At 45.2% G+C, this 8,423-nt stretch overlaps 1 pseudogene; it reads left to right on the top strand.

The window, feature by feature from the left end:
* Nucleotides 1–248: 248 nt before the first annotated feature.
* Nucleotides 249–8,423, top strand: part of LOC135534211 (serine/threonine-protein kinase/endoribonuclease IRE1-like) — a 22,348-nt pseudogene continuing 14,173 nt past the window's right edge.

Here is an 8,423-nt window from a genome sequence, read left to right as displayed (position 1 = left end):
CAACCATCAGGGCATCAGTAATGTGTTGTCAGGACAACCATCAGGGCATCAGTAATGTGTTGTCAGGACAACCATCAGGGCATCAGTAATGTGTTGTCAGGGCATCAGTAATGTGTTGAGGCTGTCACATCATTGTTAACGTGTCTGTGTGTGTGTGTGTGTGTGTGTGTGTGTGTGTGTCTGTCTGTGTGTCTGTGTGTGTGTGTGTGTGTGTGTGTGTGTGTGTGTGTGTGCACCTGTTTGGTAAGAAGCAGGATGTATGGTTCTGTGGTGGACCCCAGACAGGAGAGAAACAGACCAGCCTCTCCACATCATCATCTGACTCCATCTGCCCCAATGCACCACTGCTATACATAGGAAGAACAGGTACCTAGTCAACACTACTGACTCCCATCAGTCCTGCTATACATAGGACAGACAGGTACCTAGTCAACACTACTGACTCCCATCAGTCCTGCTATACATAGGACAGACAGGTACCTAGTCAACACTACTGACTCCCATCCAACCTGCTATACAATAGGACAGACAGGTACCTAGTCAACACTACTGACTCCCATCAGTCCTGCTATACATAGGACAGACAGGTACCTAGTCAACACTACTGACTCCCATCAGTCCTGCTATACATAGGACAGACAGGTACCTAGTCAACACTACTGACTCCCATCAGTCCTGCTATACATAGGACAGACAGGTACCTAGTCAATACTACTGACTCCCATCAGTCCTGCTATACATAGGACAGACAGGTACCTAGTCAACACTACTGACTCCCATCAGTCCTGCTATACATAGGACAGACAGGTACCTAGTCAACACTACTGACTCCCCTGCCATATCAGTCCTGTCAACACTATACATAGGACAGACAGGTACCTAGTCAACACTACTGACTCCCATCAGTCCTGCTATACATAGGACAGACAGGTACCTAGTCAACACTACTGACTCCCATCAGTCCTGCTATACATAGGACAGACAGGTACCTAGTCAACACTACTGACTCCCATCAGTCCTGCTATACATAGGACAGACAGGTACCTAGTCAACACTACTGACTCCCATCAGTCCTGCTATACATAGGACAGACAGGTACCTAGTCAATACTACTGACTCCCATCAGTCCTGCTATACATAGGACAGACAGGTACCTAGTCAACACTACTGACTCCCATCAGTCCTGCTATACATAGGACAGACAGGTACCTAGTCAACACTACTGACTCCCATCAGTCCTGCTATACATAGGACAGACAGGTACCTAGTCAACACTACTGACTCCCATCAGTCCTGCTATACATAGGACAGACAGGTACCTAGTCAACACTACTGACTCCCATCAGTCCTGCTATACATAGGACAGACAGGTACCTAGTCAACACTACTGACTCCCATCAGTCCTGCTATACATAGGACAGACAGGTACCTAGTCAACACTACTGACTCCCATCAGTCCTGCTATACATAGGACAGACAGGTACCTAGTCAACACTACTGACTCCCATCAGTCCTGCTATACATAGGACAGACAGGTACCTAGTCAACACTACTGACTCCCATCAGTCCTGCTATACATAGGACAGACAGGTACCTAGTCAACACTACTGACTCCCATCAGTCCTGCTATACATAGGACAGACAGGTACCTAGTCAACACTACTGACTCCCATCAGTCCTGCTATACATAGGACAGACAGGTACCTAGTCAACACTACTGACTCCCATCAGTCCTGCTATACATAGGACAGACAGGTACCTAGTCAACACTACTGACTCCCATCAGTCCTGCTATACATAGGACAGACAGGTACCTAGTCAACACTACTGACTCCCATCAGTCCTGCTATACATAGGACAGACAGGTACCTAGTCAACACTACTGACTCCCATCAGTCCTGCTATACATAGGACAGACAGGTACCTAGTCAACACTACTGACTCCCATCAGTCCTGCTATACATAGGACAGACAGGTACCTAGTCAACACTACTGACTCCCATCAGTCCTGCTATACATAGGACAGACAGGTACCTAGTCAACACTACTGACTCCCATCAGTCCTGCTATACATAGGACAGACAGGTACCTAGTCAATACTACTGACTCCCATCAGTCCTGCTATACATAGGACAGACAGGTACCTAGTCAACACTACTGACTCCCATCAGTCCTGCTATACATAGGACAGACAGGTACCTAGTCAACACTACTGACTCCCATCAGTCCTGCTATACATAGGACAGACAGGTACCTAGTCAACACTACTGACTCCCATCAGTCCTGCTATACATAGGACAGACAGGTACCTAGTCAACACTTCTGTATTCTAAACGACAACACACTATAGGACAGACAGGTACCTAGTCAACACTACTGTATTCTGAGTACAACATACAGTAGGACAGACAGGTACCTAGTCAACACTACTGACTCCCATCAGTCCTGCTATACATAGGACAGACAGGTACCTAGTCAATACTACTGTATTCTGAGTACAACACACTATAGGACAGACAGGTACCTAGTCAATACTACTGTATTCTGAGTACAACACACCATAGGACAGACAGGGAACTAGTCAATTCTACTGTATTCACTGAGTACAACACACCATAGGACAGACAGGGAACTCGTCAATTCTACTCTGTTCTGTTCTACTCTGTTCTGTTCTACTCTACTCTGTTCTACTCTACTCAGTTCTACTCTACTCAGTTCTACTCGACTCAGTTCTACTCTACTCAGCTCTACTCTGTTCTACTCTACTCTGTTCTACTCTACTCTGTTCTACTCTACTCTGTTCTACTCTACTCAGTTCTACTCTACTTAGCTCTACTCTACTTAGTTCTACTCTGTTCTACTCTACTCTGTTCTACTATACTCAGTTCTACTCTACTCTGTTCTACTCTATTCAGTTCTACTCTACTCAGTTCAACTCTACTCTACTCTGTTCTACTCTATTCACCTCTACTGTCCTCAGTTCTACTCTAATCAACTCAGTTCTGCTCTACTCAGTTTACTCTACTCTACTGTCCTCAGTTCTACTCCTAATCAACTCAGTTCTGCTCTACTCAGTTCTGCTCTACTGTCCTCAGCTCTACTCTACTTTACAGTACTATACTCTATCCTATTCCAGAGTACATGATAACGATGTATGATCTGAAGACACAGGAGCTGGGGTGGAAACGCAACATACAACGACTACTCTGCCCCGCCGTACGATGAGAAACACGACTACAGTACGTACACAATGATAATACAATGTACTGCAGTAGGTACACAATGATAATACAATGTACTGCAGTAGGTACACAATGATAATACAATGTACTGCAGTAGGTACACAATGATAATACAATGTACTGCAGTAGGTACACAATGATAATACAATGTACTGCAGTAGGTACACAATGATAATACAATGTACTGCAGTAGGTACACAATGATAATATACTGTACTGCAGTAGGTACGCCATTATACTATGATGTACTACAGTAGGTACGCATACATTATACTATGATGTACTACAGTAGAATACGCCAGTATACTATGATGTACTACAGTAGGTACGCCAGTATACTATGATGTACTACAGTAGGTACGCCATTATACTATGATGTACTACAGTAGGTACGCCATTATACTATGATGTACTACAGTAGGTACGCCAGTATACTATGATGTACTACAGTAGATGCAGCCAGTATACTATGATGTACTACAGTAGGTGCAGCCAGTATACTATGATGTACTACAGTAGGTCCGCCAGTATACTATGATGTACTACAGTAAAGTACGCCAGTATACTATGATGTACTACAGTAGATGCATCAGTATACTATGATGTACTACAGTAGGTACGCCAGTATACTATGATGTACTGCAGTAGATACGCATTATACTATGATGTACTACAGTAGGTACGCCAGTATACTATGATGTACTACAGTAGGTACGCCAGTATACTATGATGTACTACAGTAGGTACAGCCAGTATACTATGATGTACTACAATAGGTACGCCAGTATACTATGATGTACTGCAGTAGGTACGCAGTATACTATGATGTACTGCAGTAGGTACGCCATTATACTATGATGTACTACAGTAGGTACGCCAGTATACTATGATGTACTACAGTAGGTACGCCTAGTATACTATGATGTACTGCAGTAGGTACGCCAGTATACTATGATGTACTGCAGTAGGTACGCCAGTATACTATGATGTACTGCAGTAGGTACGCCAGTATACTATGATGTACTGCAGTAGGTACGCCAGTATACTATGATGTACTGCAGTAGGTAAAGCCAGTATACTATGATGTACTGCAGTAGGTACAGCCAGTATACTATGATGTACTGCAGTAGGTACGCCAGTATACTATGATGTACTACAGTAGGTACGCCAGTATACTATGATGTACTACAGTAGGTACGCCAGTATACTATGATGTACTACAGTAGGTACACCAGTATACTATGATGTACTACAGTAGGTACGCCAGTATACTATGATGTACTACAGTAGGTACGCCAGTATACTATGATGTACTACAGTAGATACGCCAGTATACTATGATGTACTACAGTAGGTACGCCAGTATACTATGATGTACTACAGTAGGTACGCCAGTATACTATGATGTACTGCAGTAGGTACGCCAGTATACTATGATGTACTACAGTAGGTACGCCAGTATACTATGATGTACTACAGTAGGTACGCCATTATACTATGATGTTCTTATCTAGTTCTGCACAGTATGATAATGCAGTTGTTTCTCCAGAGATGGCCCATCTTGTCTCCAGTGGGGATGGGTTGGTGGTGACCGTAGACAGAGAGTCAGGTACGTTTTACCGTCAGGTAATTACTGTGTTCCCCAACCAGACAGATAATTAATGTGTTTCCCAATAAACACCTGTTACAATAAACACCTGACAGGCCTGTTACAATAAACACCTGTTACAATAAACACCTGACAGTCCTGCTACAATAAACACCTGCTACAATAAACACCTGCTACAATAAACACTTGACAGGCCTGCTACAATAAACACCTGACAGGCCTCTTACAATAAACACCTGACAGGCCTGTTACAATAAACACCTGCTACAATAAACACTTGACAGGCCTGCTACAATAAACACCTGACAGGCCTCTTACAATAAACACCTGACAGGCCTGTTTTCAATAAACACCTGACAGGCCTCTTACAATAAACACTTGACAGGCCTGCTACAATAAACACCTGACAGGCCTGTTACAATAAACACCTGACAGGCCTGCTACAATAAACACCTGACAGGCCTCTTACAATAAACACCTGACAGGCCTGTTACAATAAACACCTGTTACAATAAACACCTGACAGGCCTGTTACAATAAAAACCTGTTACAATAAACACCTGACAGGCCTGTTACAATAAAAACCTGTTACAATAAACACTTGACAGGCCTGCTACAATAAACACTTGACAGGCCTGTTACAATAAACACTTGACAGGCCTGTTACAATAAACACCTGACAGGCCTGTTACAATAAACACCTGACAGGCCTGCTACAATAAACACTTGACAGGCCTCCTCTCCTCTCGCTGTCTCTAACCCTCCTCTCCTCTCTCTCTGTCTCTAACCCTCCTCTCCCCTCTCTCTGTCTCTAACCCTCCTCTCCCCTCTCTGTCTCTAAGCCTCCTCTCCTATCTCTCTGTCTCTAACCCTCCTCTCCTATCTCTCTGTCTCTAACCCTCCTCTCTCTCTCTGTCTCTAACCCTCGTCTCCTCCTCTCTGTCTCTAACCCTCCTCTCCTCTCTCTCTGTCTCTAACTCTCCTCTCCTCTCTCTCTGTCTCTTATCCTCCTCTCCTCTCTCTGTCGCTAACCCTCCTCTCCTCTCTCTCTGTCGCTAACCCTCCTCTCCTCTATCCCAGGTGACGTCCTGTGGATGCAAAACTATGGGTCACCTGTGGTGGGGGTTTACCTGTACAGCCAGGACTCTCTGAGACACGCCCCTCACCTGTCAGTTGCCATGGAGACGCTGCGTTACCTCACCTTCTCGTCCCACGACACACACACCATGAAGTGGAGCTACCAGTTTGTCACTGAGCAGGCTAGCACACACACACAGCTGGTGTAAGACACACACACACACACACACACACACACACACACACACAGACACACACACACAGCTTGTGTAAGAGTAGTTTAATCACCTCAATTTGCTCAATTTCCACATTATTTATTACAAGATTTAGTTGAGCTTTAGGGTTTCATGAATGATTTGCCCTAAATACAATGCTTTTAGTTCTTAAATTATTTAGGACTGACATTTCTTGCCACCCATTCTGAAACTAACTGCAGCTCTTTGTTAAGTGTTGCAGTCATTTCAGTCGATGTAGTAGCTGACGTGTATAGTGTTGAGTCATCCGCATATATAGACACACTGGCTTCACTCAAAAGCTAGTGGTATGTCGTTAGTAAAGTAAGGGGCCTAAACAGCTGCCCTGGGGAATGCCTAATTCTCCCTGCAAGGGGCCTAAACAGCTGCCCTGGGGAATTCCTGATTCTACCAGTAAGGGGCCTTGACAGCTGCCCTGGTGAATGCCTGATTCTACCAGTAAGGGGCCTAGACAGCTGCCCTGGGGAATGCCTGATTCTACCAGTAAGGGGCCTAGACAGCTGCCCTGGGGAATTCCTGATTCTACCTCAATTATGTTGGAGAGGCTTCCATTAAAGAACATGCTCTGTGTTCTGTTAGCCTTTCTTCCCCCCAAAATGCCATTATCCAAAGCTTTTTATTATCATTCTTTCTGTCATTTATCTTTGTTTCATAGTTTAGTTTCTTCTTCTTTTTAATCAGTTTAGTCACATGATTTCTCAATTTGCAGTATGTTTGCCAATCGGTTGTACAGCCAGACTTATTTGCTATTCTTTTTGCCTCATCTCTCTATAACCATACAATTTGTTCAATTCCTCATCAACCACAGGGGATTTTAACAGTTTTTACAGTCATTTTCTTAATGGGTTGCATTACAATGTAATTGACGGTGTTTCAAACCCTCTTTTTCCTGTCATTCTTTATGTCATTTATCTTGTGTGTTTTAGGCCCACTCTGTATGTGGGGAAGCTGGATTCTCATCTGTACGCCTCCACCTCCCTGGTTCACGACGGAGTCTCTCTAGTGGTCAGTACAACTCTCAATCAACAGCAAAAAAAAAATTCACTGAGTGGACAAAACATTAAGAACACCTGCTCTTTAAAAAAAAAAATGACAGACTGACCAAGTGAAAGATATGGTTCCCTTATTGATGTCACTTGTTAAATCCACTTCGATCAGTGCAGATGAAGGGGAGGAGACAGGATTGTGTGTGTGTGTGTGTGCCATTCAGTGGGTGAAGACAGAAGATTTAAGTCCCTTTTGAACGGGGGATGGTCATATTACGCAGCAGTTTGAGTTCACTGCTGGGTTTTACGTACTCAGTGTCCCCCGCTGGGTATCAGGAATGGTCCACCACCCAAAAGGCCACGCCTCCTGCTGGGTATCAGGAATGGTCCACCACCCAAAAGGCCACGCCCCCTGCTGGGTATCAGGAATGGTCCACCACCCAAAAGGCCACGCCTCCTGCTGGGTATCAGGAATGGTCCACCACCCAAAAGGCCACGCCTCCTGCTGGGTATCAGGAATGGTCCACCACCCAAAAGGCCACGCCTCCTGCTGGGTATCAGGAATGGTCCACCACCCAAAAGGCCACGCCTCCTGCTGGGTATCAGGAATGGTCCACCACCCAAAAGGCCACGCCTCCTGCTGGGTATCAGGAATGGTCCACCACCCATAAGGCCACGCCTCCCGCTGGGTATCATGAATGGTCCACCACCCAAAAGGCCACGCCTCCTGCTGGGTATCAGGAATGGTCCACCACCCAAAAGGCCACGCCTCCTGCTGGGTATCAGGAATGGTCCACCACCCAAAAGGCCACGCAGCCAACTTGCCACAACTGTTGGGAGGCATTGGAGTCAACATGGGCCAGCATCCCTGTGGAACGCTTTCTTGTAGAGGCCCTTACGAATCGAGGTTGTTCGGAAGGTGTTCCTAATGTTTTGGTACACTCAATGTCTACGCACAGCAGCCAATCAGCATGTCTACACAACACACAGCAGCCAATCACTATGTCCACACAACACAATCTCAATTCAACGGCTCAGACACAAGAGGCATGTGGCAGGGTCTACAGTCAATCACGGACTACAGGAAGAAATCCAGCCCAGTCACGGACCAGGATGTCTTGCTCCCAGGCAGACTAAATAACTTTTTTGCTCGCTTTGAGGACAATACAGTGCCACTGACACGGCCTGCAACGGAAACATGCGGTCTCTCCTTCACTGCAGCCGAGGTGAGTAAAACATTTAAACGTGTTAACCC

Source organism: Oncorhynchus masou, unplaced genomic scaffold (assembly GCF_036934945.1).
Source record: "Oncorhynchus masou masou isolate Uvic2021 unplaced genomic scaffold, UVic_Omas_1.1 unplaced_scaffold_3145, whole genome shotgun sequence".
NCBI lineage: Eukaryota > Metazoa > Chordata > Actinopteri > Salmoniformes > Salmonidae > Oncorhynchus > Oncorhynchus masou.
Note: the sequence above shows the minus strand (reverse complement) of the source record. Positions and strands in the feature narration are given on the sequence as shown.